At 40.4% G+C, this 14,917-nt stretch overlaps 1 protein-coding gene across 4 annotated transcripts in view; it reads left to right on the top strand.

Annotated features, from left to right (window-relative positions):
* The window catches only part of FAM110B (family with sequence similarity 110 member B), a 107,898-nt gene that overhangs the window by 73,418 nt on the left and 19,563 nt on the right, over positions 1-14,917 (top strand). The window contains exon 1 of one of the 4 annotated variants that reach the window (XM_079301549.1): positions 3,294-3,376. The exons of the other annotated variants lie outside the window; for them this stretch is intronic. The gene's annotated coding sequence lies outside the window, so the exon portion shown is untranslated. Of the gene's footprint in view, positions 1-3,293; positions 3,377-14,917 lie in introns of those variants that run through there. 4 annotated transcript variants of the gene reach the window in all.

A 14,917-nucleotide genomic window follows, 5' to 3' on the forward strand; every position in this document is an offset into this window, starting at 1 on the left:
ATTAACTAAATTAGCAATATGAACTTTACTTGCTATGACAGATCTGCTTTCTGTTGTCATAATACAGAGATGATACTGACTTTTCCTCCCTTTATAATTTCGTTCCCAGCTCTCTCATGTAGCCTATCTCCATCTACATAAAGTGTGGGGGATTTTTCTCCCCAAGTTGGATCTATTTTGGTATAACTCCATGTTGTATTCTTTAAAACTGAGAATCAAATAATTGTTTAGGTTGGAAAGGACATAGAGTGTCAGCAAGTTCAACCCTTAACCCATCACTGCCAAAGCCACCATAAATTGTGTCCCCAAGCACCAGCAGAGCCCTTTCCAGGTTACCTTACTCTGGACTGCCCATGGTGCTTGTGCATGAGCATGTCCACAGGGACATGTTGCAGTTTTGAACCAGTAGGATAAGAGTTAGGGGCATAAGCTTGTTGTATAAGCTTTTCCCCTATGGATTCACATGTAGTTAAACACCACAGTTGTGCAGGAACCATTCTTCTGTATAAACAGTTGTTGCGTTTTGCAAATTGTATAAATTTTTTTTTTTTTAAGAACTACAGGAGAATAAATACAAATGTTGAGTCCAATAACTAGAAAGCAGTTTGAGTAGGTGTTGTTACAAAGGTGCAGTTGGAGCTTGCCCTGCCTCCTGCTCCAACCCTCCAGTGATATCAGAGCCCCAAGGGAAGAGAGCTGGAGCTTTCTCCCTTTCGCCTTCCACTACCATGGGACCTGGCTGCACTTCCCACCTTCCTGCAGCTAGCAGCTGTTTCCCAAGGAGTTTTGCTCTCCTGTCTGGGCAGGGTTGGCTCCTTTGCAGGTGGGTACTGTGCTGGTTTGGCAGCCTCAGCCCGAGGTGCTGCATTTATCTCCCGTGAGCTCTGGCCTCGGCGCCGGCTTCCCCCCAGCGTTTGTCAGCGCCGAGTCGAGGAGCTGGCACAGCAGCCAGCAGCCTCCAGCAGAGATAATTCTTATCGTGTGTGCTGCTGGCTCTGCTCTGCTTTGCCTCACATGGTGACAATTTCTGCCTGCCATCAGTCCCCTCGTTGGATCCCAGTCATGCAGGCAGCAAACACGGCCAAAGGATGTGTGTTCGTGCAGGTTTAGTGTTTGTGCCTTCAGTCTCCATCAGCAAAATTTGGGAGAGTGAATTCTTTCCAGTTGCTTTGCCCCTTTCTTAGCATATTTAGCATTCAGTATCTCCTGTGCTGACCTTGTTCTTTAAATTGCATTGGGACTTGTCTTGTTTGAGACTCAGGTCAGCAGGAGAACAGTCAAGTGTGGAAAAACGTCGTTGCTGTTCACTGGGGTCAGAGCAGCACAAGTGACCTAAATATGAAATGCTCCATACTCCGTGGCTGATCCAGCATCCTCAGGCTGCAGCTTGTCTGTCTGCTGCAGTTGCAGACCAAGAAGTGATTTTTTTTTTTTTCAGGAGCAAGATTTCCACTAATTTAATCTACTGAAATTTAGAGTTTGGAAATCTGGGGCACAATGGAAGGGAAAAAGAGAAAGCAAGAGAAAGAAATGCAGAAAAAGACAAGATGAAATTGAGAAGCTTGAGTGAGATAAAATATATTGCATTTTGGTGATGCAGTGGAGTGTGTTTCGGCAGTTCAATTTGTTAATTTTCTAGAACAGGCATGAAATCGCTATATTTATGTATATAGGAATTAATAATAGCTTACAAAAGCAACACATTAGCTTTTTTAGGGTGGGAGGAGAAACCAAGAGCTGCCTGAAGGCAAAACATTTCTAATTCCCTTTTTTAAAATTATTTTTGTTTTAATTTTTTTAAGAGAGCTCCGTTTTCATTGTGTGCATTGCTGTTGCCCACAGCGGTGCCGGAGGAGGAGCATCTGTGCAGTCTGGATAAATTGACTGGGAGGGTGCCTGACTGTGCTTGGTGCTTCCTTCAGGTCAGGGCTGCCAGGGTTTGCCACCTTTTGTCTTTTATGCATGCATGAGCAGGGGCAAACACATCCAGGGTGTAGGAGTGCAAGCTTGAGGAGCGCTGATGTGATTCCTGCTCACAGAAAAACACAGGACAGAAAAACCCAGGGAGGCTTTCCCCTGTAAGGTGAAGCTTGTAGGAGCATGCCTTGCATTGCTTTTGCTGTTAAAAGCAGATGCTTTTTTGTTGGTTTGCTTCTAGGCCATTAAATGCTCCTGGCTTCTTTCCTGACCCCCAGAGATGGCACCAGTATCACAGGAAGGAATCCTGTCATTCCCTCTTGGACAAGGGACAAACCCTGGGTCTGTGGTGGTGACCCAGGAGTACTTTCTATAACTAATGTGAAAATCTGGGGGTTTGTGGTAGGTGTTTTGAACACAACAGGAGAGAGGGTTTGGGGTGGATTCCCTCCCACCCCTTTTTTCCTTAATTATGAGAAGTTTCTGAGTGATTGTGCTGGTTGAACCATCCAGAGGAAAACAGCAGCATTCCTGCAGGGGCTTGCAAGAATTTATACTGGGTTTTTGCTGACACCTATTTTTATATCAGAGATGGCAAAAACATACTGACATATCTAGTCTATCTGCTTGTGAATATATTTCATTTCCATATGCATCCAGCCTTGCAGTGTGTTTGATAAGTTGGGTTACTTGTTTTAGCTCATCTGTGCTTCTCTTCCCCTGGAGCTAATCCAGAAAATGTCTTGAAATGTGGGGGGGGAGAAGGAGATTTAATCTGCATCATGAGGAAAATATGAAAAGTTTTCACAAGATGTCATGACTACATTTGATATCCTGTTGTTTTTATTAGTCTAGAAGTTATTTTTTTCTCCTCTCCCCGAATCTGAGTGATCTGGGGGGATGGTAATCATCTATTCTTCTTGTTCTTTGGTATTCAAATCTAGGAACTAAATAGCTTCTTTAGTGAATAGGTTCACTCTCTGACAGTATTTCTGGCATTTTTCACTTACTCTAATCTCCCCCATCCATGAGGTAGATTCTGTTTACTCTTTGTAAAATATTTTGCATTATAAACAATAACATTTTGCTTAAAATCTTCATCCTTCTCTGCAGGAGATGGAGAAGTATGCTGGGCAGGAAAGCAGTGATTTTTCTGGTATTCAGAAGAAAATACATAAATAAATACTGTATTAAATACTGGATGTGGCACAAGGAGATAGGGTTTAGTGATAAACATGGTGGTGGGCTAAAGCTTGGGCTCCATGATCTTAGAGGCCTTTTCTAATATTAATGATTCTATAATCCTAATTATCTCTTCAGGTTTAAAGCTTTCCCCTTCAACACTGATATTGATGGCAACATTTGACATTTCAATTGTTTGTTTTCTGTTGTTGATGAATGAAAGAATATAATTGAATTCAAGTAGAGGAAGAAAAGCAGTTTTATAAGGATTAGTAAGGTAATATAAGAAAAATCATGATCTTGTATAGTTTTCACTATCAGCATGGTATATATTTATCTTTTCAGTGCCTGCATGACATCACATGAAAAAGGTGTAACATTGATAGAATGTGGTGCTTCAATGTGAAAATGTAGCACTTACAGATTTATTCAGCAGTTTTGTGTGGTTTTTACTCCAAGTTCTTGTACTTTAATGTACTTCAAGAGAAATGCACGTATGTATGCATGTAGGTCTTGCATATTTACTACATAAATTTCTTCAGAAGGAGCAGTAGTTGCTCACTTTGTGAACTGTGGAAGCTAGGCAAACATTCATACTTGTTAAATTTATTTTTTACCTTCTGAGAAGAAAACAAAAACGATTTACCCAAAGATTGTGCCCAAAAATCAGAATATTCTATGTTTGTGTGGAAGTCCTGGAGCAGTTGCAAGAAAGTAAGAGAATTTAAGAAGAAGGAATATGCAGGTCATTATTTTGAATACTGCCCAAATTACTGGTTTTGACAGATAGTTCTTGTTGACTATTACCTCCCAGACATTTTACAAGATCAATCTTTAAAACTTGATTTTTGATCTACCTATTCATTCCTGTTTTGTCTTATCCTTTTGCTTTTATCCATGTATTTTAATCCAGAACTTATAATGAAATTCAAGCTTTCAAAACAGTTCACAAAATCAGCAATTTAATACATGGTTTGTCACTTTTACTTTCATTACAGCTATAAGATAAATAAAATAATGAGATATTTACAGCACAAGGTCAGGCAATTTTTGTGATAGCAGCTTTTCATATAAGATTACTGCTAAAAAAGAGGGGAAGTGCTGAATTACATAATTCACTAAAGTTTGACACTTAGAATTTGTGTTATAACAGCACTTCATAGGCTATAGATGGGGTTGTTTCAAATTCTGTTGTAAATTTGACTTTACAAGGCTTTAATATTCTGTAGGCTAATAAAAATCACTCTAAGATTGAATGTGTGAAATAAAAAAAATTGGTGTTTTTAATATATTTTAATGCTCAGGGTATTTTGTCATCTTAGATTTTTTTTTTCACCAAGATTGCATTGCTTTTTGAATAAATCTTAAAGCTTAACATCATGTCTGAGAGAGGAGGGGCAAGAAAGAAAAGGAAAAAAAATAAAAAGGCATTCCAAAAATAGAAGTCTTGCATTTGCACAGTAAAGTTTAAGGTATCAACATGAGCTTTTGGCACCAGAGAAAAGGGCATAAATATTGAGCATGAAATATAGTGTAATAATAAGTGATAACATTTTCACATGGTTGAAGTTTAAACCTTTTGGAGTACAGAGGATAAGCTGTAAGCCCCAGAAAGTCAGCTTTTCTGGAAGGCAACCCCTGTACACTGCACATCTCTCCTTGTTTGAAACATCTGGGGTGCTAAGCAGCAGAGGAAACTGTCTGACCTGAAATTCTGAGGGTTTATGGAGTTTTTGCATGGTATTGTTCAAAGATTCACCTGCTTGGCAGCTACTGTGAAAATGCCTGCAGTTAGGAAGGGTGATTAAAAATTCCATCTGGATTCCACATAAGCAGCAGTGGCTTACAGGAGGAGTTAGCCCTCAGCTGAACGTGCTGCACGTTGCCATTCAGGCAGTCTTGGTGAAAGGCAGTCAGGGCTGCCATAACAACCTGCCCAGAAACCCTGCTGCCTTCCCTTGGTGCTAGTGATGTGAGAACAGTGAAAACTTCAGCTCTGGAAGCTGTGTTAACATCTCCCTCAATCCCAGTGCTACTTTGCAATTTATGCTAGCTGTATTCAGTGCTGGAGCTGTTGTTTCTGGCTCCCTTGTCTAATCTGGAGGGAGAGGACTGTCATATGTGAGGGTGACACCTGCAAGGCTTCCAGTGGCCTCATCTGGAGGAAGGAAATCCATCCAAGAGCATAAACTTCAAGGTAAAAGAGACCTGGGAGCAAACACCTACAAATTTCTGACACCCCTGCTCCTTCCCCTATGTCCATGAAGTCATTAGTTTCCTCAGTAGTGTTTGGTGACAGTAGCATGCCACCCTTCTTCCCCAGGTTGTGGTGTCCCAAGGAGCTCTGGCATTGCTGTTCCAGCTGGTTTCCATTGGGTTGCCATTTCCAGCTGAGTGAAGGGGAGCTGTTGACTCTGCCCACCACATAAACCATGCCAGGGACCAGGGAGCCCCAGCAGCCACAAAACCTGTGGCACACACTGATGCTTTGGACAAGGGCACACTGTTGTTTTGTCTGTAATTCAGCCAAAATTACAAATCTGGGAGGGACCCCCATGGCTGGACTGGGCTGGGCTGGTTTCTTTTGGTCTGGCAGAGATAACCAGGCTTGCATTGCACAAGAGATCTGCCAGGGGAAAAAAGGGGCAATCAGTGTAGGGTAAAAGCAGCTCCAAAAGGTAATGTGTCCCTGGCAAGGTGGCCAGCTGCCAGCTCCTCCCAGACACTTCCAACATGGGCTTAAATGAAGTTTGAGACTGTTGGCTGTTTATATGATGTTCATTGTTCTGTACAGGCAATTGCAGAAATTAAGCATTCAAATATGGGTGTAAAAAATTTATTTCTTAAGATTTTTATGTATTGCCTTCATTCTGCTAATGTAAGAAGCTATGGTCCACAGCTTTCCTTACAGGCAAGAAAGTAGCTTTTCCTTACATTAGACGCTGTTGCTTCAAGGTAGAAAGGGAGAGATTGAAAATTATGGGGGGTTGGGAAACAATGCCCCCCCCAGATTTACTCTGTGGTAAAGAAACAAAGGCTAGCTATAGCTAGATTTTCCCTTGAACACTTTTATGTGCTGTATTGTTTACTAATGTTTTGTAACTTGGGCTTAAAACTGCCAGGCAGCTGGGGAATTCCTTTCCCTAGTTCTTTGTCCATGAGGAATTATTGGACAGGAAGGGAAAGCAGTTCCTGCAAGAAATAAGGCAAGAACAGGAGCTTCAGGTGAGTGCATCAGAACTCCTCTTAGTGAAAGAGAATTAAGGTATCTTTCATGATATGAAGGCTTTATTTGCCTCAAATTACATACTTTGAATTCATTTTGTACTGAAGTCATGCTCTATCAGGCAGGGAAGTTGTTCAAGTGCCCAATATTTTGAGTATGCACGACGGCAAAATCCTTTTAAAAATGTGATACCTGGTTGGAGTGTATCTGGTTGTTTGTTAGAACTGTTAGAAGTAGGAGGTTTTGTTTTAGGAAGTGTAGAATAATGTGCCTGTAGGCAGCTGTGCAGCTTTGGTGTGAGGAGAACTGTGCTGGATGGTTTCAGAGGAGTAAAACAACAAAAAGAGTGTGCTCATTTTAACCCTCAGTGCCTTCTGTAGCTTCATTTCAAAGTACAGGATCTCTTAATGCAGTTTCTATTGCTAGTGATGATTTAGTTAAGGGACAGAAGCACAGACAAGTCTGAACACAGATCAGATGTTTGCTTTGGTTTTATGTGCTTTGGTATCAGCAGTGCATTGGTGAATTGGCAGTGCAGCAAGTCCTGTGATAAATGTCTGGGCTGTGGACTGTCCCTGTGCTCCACCTTGAAATCTTGCTCTGAATGGGGTTGAACATAACATGAGGGGTGTGTTATTACAAATAGTGAGAAAGCATCTGAGCAGTTTTATTTTTGAGAGTTGTTCAGATTTGAAGGGAAAGGAGGGGGACAGAAGCTGCTCTGTGTTGGCATCATGATGCACAGTGGCTGCTTGTGGCTGCCAGCTCTGCCTGTGTTGTGAAGGTCCTGGGATAGATAAAGCCAGGTTTAGGCACACACATTTTTTAATTACACAACCTTTTGGGGGTGGCTTTGTATGCCTGTCTATTACCAGATCAGAAAATAGGAGTAGTCTCACTAAGCCTTTTGCCACATGTTTGTTGAGGCTGTGGAGGCACACAGTGAGGGTTCTTTTGCATTGTGTAGAAGGCAAGTTCTTCCTTGGAGATCTGTGTATTTTTACTTTTGAGTGTGTGTAGATTTAACTGAAGAACATGTGTTCACACAGTTGTGCTATTTAAGTTAATATGGGGTGACTCAGTGTGTATTCACTGCTTGAGCCCACAGCAACTTCCACAGAACATTTTATTGTCTGAAGACAATGCTAATAACGATGGCATTAAAACAGTGCTGGAATTTCACAAGACAATATTCTGTTCCCAGAACTGCCAAGGGATAAAAGCTTTGCCATTATCAGACAGGGGAACAGGAGCTGGCCTGCAGTGCAAACAGTGCACTCTGCTTCCCCTGGGCTGAGCTGGGGTGTCCTGCCCCTCTCTGCTCCTGCTTCCTGGCACCTGCTCCAGAGTTTGTCACAGCAGGAGCACCTCTGCAGAGCAAGCAGTGCAGCAGCTGGCTGTGCTGAGAGCCTCACAGCCCCTTCCCAGGATGATCCTACTCTAAGCTGCTTTCATCCAACAGGTGAGCTATCCACCAGCATCTTGGCCAGCTGAAAGGCTGGAAAGGGCAGGCACTTCTTTGGCTGCCCCTCACCTATCACTGCTCTGGTGCTTGGTCCCACCAAGTATGCAGTTTGCTGAAGGAGAATTTGGGATAGGTGTAGTGTTTTGCAGTTAGTACATTGTGGCTGCTATGGCATCTCCATAACTCACAAAGCAGTGATTCAGAAGTGATGCAGTTTACATTGGTTGTGCACTTATTTACTGTGAACTTTGGTGGAGGGATTGTAGGATGAAGCCATTTTGGCTGTGGTGACTAGTGGAGGGCTGCTGTGCTGTCTTTGTAGCTGAGGTATAGGTTATGAGTGCAAATAAGTTGTTCATTATGAAATTAATAAGGATTATATATATATTATAAATCCTTAGCACCACCTATTATTGTGTAAGAACAATAATAGTTTCTTTATCAGAAAAGTTGATAATAATGCTTGGGTCCTGAAAACAAAGATGCAGAGGTGGGAGCTGTATGCATTTATTCTTTCATATGAAATATTTAAAGTAAGGCACTTCCACCCTCATAAATACTCCTTTGCAGCAGGTTCCTGCTATGCTGGTGTAATAGTCAAATTGGATAATGACAGGATAAACAATAAGATGAGATAATAAACTGAAAAAGAGACTGTTGGCAGTGCAGAGGCATTGTCTGGAAACCTTACCAACCATAAACCACATTTGTAGTACCATGGCTTACATCCAGTGTGGACAGCATCTACAGTGCAAAGCCACTTGGAGATTCACCCAAAGTTTGATTCTCTGCATTAGTAACTAGCAGATAAGATAGCTGTGAATTCAGGCTCTGGGTCTTGCTCGGAACATCTTTAAGATGAGAATCCACTGAGTTCTTGGCTCTTTAGTGACTCCCAGGAGCATTTCCCAGGAGCCATGTGGCAAAGTACCAGAGGGTTGGGCTTTGATTTCAGTAGCTTCATTATGGAGTTGTGCTTATCTCTTAAAATGGATTCTTTCAAAATGTAGTTTGTGTTTGGTTGGGATAGTGAAGAAAAGAGCTGATTTAAGGAAAATTGAATGGGGGAAGTGTCACATGTTTTGCAGTGTTGAGATTCCAGACATCATTGCTGTGAAAAATGGGAGTTTAATTACCCAGGTTTTGTGTGGGTTTGCTGAGTTGCTTTAGTTTGCTTGTCCTCTCTCAATCTCCAATAATGCTATTATTTACTTTCACTAAACACAAAAAATTAATTCAGAGGTCTCTGTTTCTCAGTGTCTGCTGGCAATACTGGTACTGACTCGTATCACTGAAAATATTGGTGTGTTCTTGCATGTACTGTTGGCAGAAACACTGGGGAGACTCAAACAGCCTAACTCAATATTGCTTCTATTTTGTTTTGACTTAATCATTGCACAGTTCTGCCTCAACATGGTCTTCTGTGAGCTGCAAGGAGCAGATCACATCATTATTGGACTGGCTAGTTCAGTCCATGTGATATGTGCCACAGAACTTTATGGAGTACTTTCAGCAATTTCCCTGCCTAATGCATGTTTTGGGGCATCAGAACATCTTTGATTAAGCAGTTTCTAAATAGCAGCATTTGTTATACCTGTCACTTGATTTTGTCCCAGTGTATCATGTGTGTCCCTACATATTTGTATCACCTATACAGGGAATTTGGGGCATGTTTTCAGCATGACAGCCAGGCTTGCACAGGATGGCACAGCCCATCAGCCCTCTGTTTAGCCTCCACTGACAGTTAAACACTGGCATTAACAGATTTTTATCCTTCTCACCCCCTTTCCTGAACTGATTCCTCAATGCTGTACACCAAGCAATCCTGCACAACACTGCCTGTTAAGTCACTGCCTTGCTGAATAAATTACAGGTGCCTGCTGCTAAATGGGAAGAGATTATGTTTTTCTTTCTCTACGTGGCTCTTGTTCTCTTCCTCATGTTTTCTTGATTTTCTCAAGTTAGCCTGTTTTGTGTGCTGTTGGCAAGTAAATCAGCAAAAAGCAAAAGAGCAGAGGAAATGCCCAGTGCATACTGAGAAGCAAATATTCCAGTCTTTCAAGCATGGAGAAGTGGAAAGAGGTGGATGTATATGGTGATGAATTTAAACATGTACTTATTTATTATTCTGTCTTCCATGTGTGAATCATCAACTGTTGAGGAGAGGGTGAGACAAAGAAACACTTGATTTTTGGCAACAGAGGTAGCAAGATGAGATCAGAGAATCCTATAGGGTGGAGTGGGCTTGCAGAGGTCACCCAGCCCATCCTGCTGACCAACCTGAGTCCCATCTGATCAGCTTGCTCGGGGCCCTGGAGTGTGATGTCACACCAAAATCTATGTATGATAGTAGAAGAGGAAAAAAACAACTGTTAATTCTTAACTTAGTTGCTTGTATCTCTCATGATGTTAAATTCTACAACTATACCAATCCAGCAAGATTTGATCCTGACTTTTTTTCTTAGAGAACTTAAAATGTGTTATCCAGTGTGAAATTAAATATTCTCCAGTCAAATTCAAACATCCAACCCAAAAAAGGCTACTCCAGGTCTATGTGCAAGTCTATATCTACTAGTAAGTCATATTCTGTTAGCAAAAGGTGTGGGAAAATGACTCTTAAATAGCTTCTTCTGCTCCTTCCCTATTTTTTTTATATTAGGTTGCCCCTGTTATTTCAAGAGTTTCTATCTAGATACTGTCTACTCTCACAGCAAATCCAAATACAGTTTAGCGAGGCAAAGAACATTTGGAGACTGGCTCAGTGCCCAGAGCCTGGTTTTAACCTCTGCAAAGACCCTTGTTTTTCTCAGCAGCTCTGAGTGTGGTGTAGATATCCAATATTTTCTGGCTAGGGGAGAAAAAAGAAAATTTCAAGATAGAATTTCTGAATCTTCATGAATCAGGTGTGGCAAATACTGGCCTGAAAGAAGATATCAGGTTGTGAAGATCCTAAGCAGGATCAGGCATGCTTAAACACCCAGGTTAATGAGCAGAGAGCTATAGCACTTGATGAATTTTCATGTAATTTTTTTGAGATATCCACTATCTCCCAGCTGCAAATTAACACACAGTTACTCTGTATATATATTCTAAAATCATTATGACCATTAAATATTGTTTAATATATGCATAAATTCTGCATGGCTAATTTAGATTTTGGACAGTCTTCTTACTAGTATATTTGAGAATTCCTCTAGAGTAATCCACCAACTCATCAAGGAATTGAGTATAAGTTAAAGCAAATAGTATGTCAAGAGACTGACAACTTGATTTTATGTTGCTATTTCTCACTGACTGAAGAAATTGGATCTGTCTCTCCATCCCTAAAATAAAGTAATCCCAACACAATACTGAAGCACTCATGAAGAGCTGTTGCTCATAGCATGATGCCCCTCTTGGAACTTGAAATAATGTGCATCCATTTACAAGGTGCATGAATAAAATATTAGAAAGGTAGAGTTTGTGACCTAGTTAGAAGTTATGTCCATGATCTCTTCTCCTTGGTTGAACTGAGGAAACAACTATAGTGGGGGATGTCTTTACATGCAACAAACATTATCTTAGATTTTGGCTTTGTTTCTTTTAGTGAAAGGGTCATTTCTGAATGTGTGCTCTTTTGATTTGGGGCTGGGCAAAAAAATATCTAGACATCTGAAAACTTAATATGCACAGTGAAATTTAATTAGGTAACTGCATAAAAATCAAAGGGATTCCCTTGTAGACAGGAAACAAGAATCCCCTTTTGGTGCTTTCAGCACATATGCAGCTAAATCCTGTTTTCATATCCCCCTCTTCAGCAAGAGGTGTTAATAATGGATGTGTGTGATCTGCTGCCAAGGGTGATGGGCCAGGGATATGAGGAAGAATGGACTCTGTTCCTTCCACTTGCATGGTGCCTTCTTCATGGAGCAAAAGTGCACAAAGTCTAGTATTTCAAAAGGCAGTCTTCAACTTTGTACATTCCAATTTGATTTGCTAAATTTGGTCTCCACAGACACCAAGCATCTATTTCATGGTCACAGTTTGACTTTTGGATGCCAAGTACCTCTTGAAAGTGTGCACAGAATCTCTGAACTTAGGCTTAATTAAGAATTTCCATGGAAAATACAAGCTTAGCTTTTTCAGTACCTGAATTTATCTTCCTTTTTTTTGTAAAAAACAAAGAAAAAATTCTATCTGCTTATAAAAACACTTTTATATCTATAATGTGGACTAACTGTTGGGAAAGGTAATAAACTTCAAATGTGCTCCAGTTACACCTCTCCCATTTTAAGTTATTTATTTCAAAAATTGGTTTTCTTTTTTTTTTTCTTGGTAGAGAAGTCAATACTGAATAAAATTAGATTTGTTAAAAATCTGCTCAATGTTAACTCTTGGAATGAGAGACTACCTGCAATATTTGTGAATCATAATTACTCATTTAAAATAAAAAAGCCAACAAAACACAGAATCACAGAATAAATTAGATTGGAAAAGACCTTTGAGATCATCACAAAAAACCACTATGCAAGTGAAGAAATAGAGGATTCCATTATAGGAAAGACCAGGTACACTTTCTGAGCAAGATCACTGACACATCCAAATATGAATATTTCATATAAACCATCACACTCTTTAAATCACCTTTTGCTGGTAGTCATCAAAGCCAGCAGAATTTTCCAGTGTTTCATTCAGGCAAAGGTCAGCAATGAATTGAATTTCATTCTCTGAAACATTTCACATTTCCATTTCTCTTTTGTGGCTGTGTCACTGCCTTGATATTTGGGTTTTATTTTGTTACGTTTTTCCCCTCTATTTTGGGGGATTTTTTTGTCAAAAAAGTGGTGAGATTAATATTTTTGCAAAGAAAAATGTTTAGGAGGTGTTTTAACTTTTGTTTTGTTTTTTTTTTTTAACTCATGGGAAACATGCTGGAAGTAAGCTTTTCTATGTCATGCAGCTTGTGGTTCCCACCTCCTGCTGCATTAATGCACTGTGTGCTCCTCAGCAGAGCACAGGCAGCAGCTTTGAGCTCCCTTTCCACTCATTTAAAGGTTGGCCAGCTTGGCACAGAGCATTCCTCTCTGTGTGTCTGCACATGTCGGTACGTGGTCTCCTAATTAAGATTTGTTGTCATCCAGGTAGTTCAAATCAAGTTTCATGTGTGGCTTTCACTTTTCCTGTTGTGGTATTTCTGTGATTTTAATGTTCAAGAATGAGACTTCTCTGAATCTGCATGAAGGCAAAAAACAGAGCAGATATAGAAAGTATATTTAGGTATAAATATTCTAGCTTTTCAGAAGATGCATTTAGTTGGCATGATGTTGCCTATCTGAAAATTGTTTTATAATAATTTCATTCCATTCTTCTTTCATTTCAGTTTCCATCAGCAAGGCAAAACAGTCTTTGCTTCAATTATTCTTCATTAAGATTCATATCTCTGAGATTACCCTGAGATAGCTTTGGCAGTTCTCAGGTTGTGGTTGTCTAAAGAGGAGCCAGACCGAGGAAGCAAACTCCCTGTTTTCCAGCAAGTAAAAATAGGAAAAATCAGCTACACTCCCTGAGTCCTCACTACAGTACCTGCATGCACAGGGCACACCATGCTTTTGAGTTAGGAGATGCTGAGGAAGATAGGTCCTTGAAAATACCTTTGAGAATTTGTTAGGAGATGTGTCCCTCTGCTGATAATACCCAGGGACAGATGTCTCTTCCAATCTTCAGATGTATCTCAAATAAGAAATCCAGATGTTAGGCTGGCCACTTTCTTCATTTTCAAATCCTCACTGGGCTCTTCCTTGCATGTAAACACTTTGGTCATTCTTGCCTTTGGGATTTTTAAATTTTGAATATGCAGTGGCAGTCACAGGACTCTGAGATTTGTTTTTTTCATATCATTGGTGCTTTTTATTGTAAGAATATTGAAGTGAGAAGGGACCAGCTAAAGGGATCACTTGTGGAACAAGGTGTGGAGTATTCTGTAGTTTTGTATGTTATATTCTCATTTCAATGATTCTTAGTTCTAAAGGTCTCAGCCTCATTATGAAGATATTATTTAATGAGTCTTCTAAATGTGTATTCTGGAGTAGCCTGGCACCACAAATGGCAGGAGAGTTTCTGTCCTGCCAGTACCCAGCCTGGGTGTGCCTGTCCCCAAGTCAGCCAGTCTGTCTTGACAAGGAGCATCACTCTTTCCTGAGCAATGTGCATTTCCTTTTGCTTACCAAATGATCAAAAAAATAAATTTCTAAAAAATGGTAAAAAATGTTTAGAACTCATCTAGTTGCAAACTTAAACATGCACAGATCTTCTCATATTGGTTGTTAAAATTTTCCACTTGACCTTGATATCACTAGCACATAACAGATTTCCTGTTGAAATTAGGATAATGAGCCATTGCAGTATGCCAGCTGCCCAGCCATTGTGGACTGTTTTTCTAGGCATTCCAGGATTTTTTTGAGAGAAATTTGAATGAGTGTGGGATTTTATAGAGAAAAAAAGCTACAGAGAAATGTCAGTTCAGAGGAGAATATGGTAGCTCTCACCCATATAATTAAAGAAGTGAATATTTTTTTACAGTCTGAGTCTAGTCCAGAGTTTCTTATCTTGGTTTGGGTACTCCCTGTCTAGGTGTGAGGCATTTTCTGCCCTTACAGAGGAGATTAAATCTTAGCTGAAGCTCAGAAGGGAAACCAGCTTTGTGTACATCACTCAGTGTCATCATTTTTTGTGATTTTGAGAAGTCTGATATTATCTGTCCTTATGTTGTTTTGGATCTCAGATGGTTTAGAGTATTTTTTTTTTGTCTTTTCTTTCTCTTACTTTTTTCCCCCTCTCTCTCTTTCCCTCAAAGAGAACTGAAAAGATAAGGACAGTTGCTTTAAATATTCATGTTGAGGCCATTTGCACCAGTCTAGTAGGAGCCAGTGACCAATCAGTTCTTCACACATCTCAGCTACTGTGTGTTTGGCACTACATCAGCATATCTATTATTGATCTTTAAGAGAAGTACTGTGGGGGCACTTAATGTTCCTAAGAGAAAGTGTTGAGGAGATCAGTCTTTCCTCTTGGAGTGAACCAGGCTGGATGGAGCTTTGAGCCAACTTGGTCTAGTGGAAGGTGTCCCTGGCCATGGTGGGGATGTTGGA

The sequence above is a fragment of the Erithacus rubecula genome (genome assembly GCF_903797595.1).
Source record: "Erithacus rubecula genome assembly, chromosome: 3".
NCBI classification, from domain to species: Eukaryota; Metazoa; Chordata; class Aves; order Passeriformes; family Muscicapidae; genus Erithacus; species Erithacus rubecula.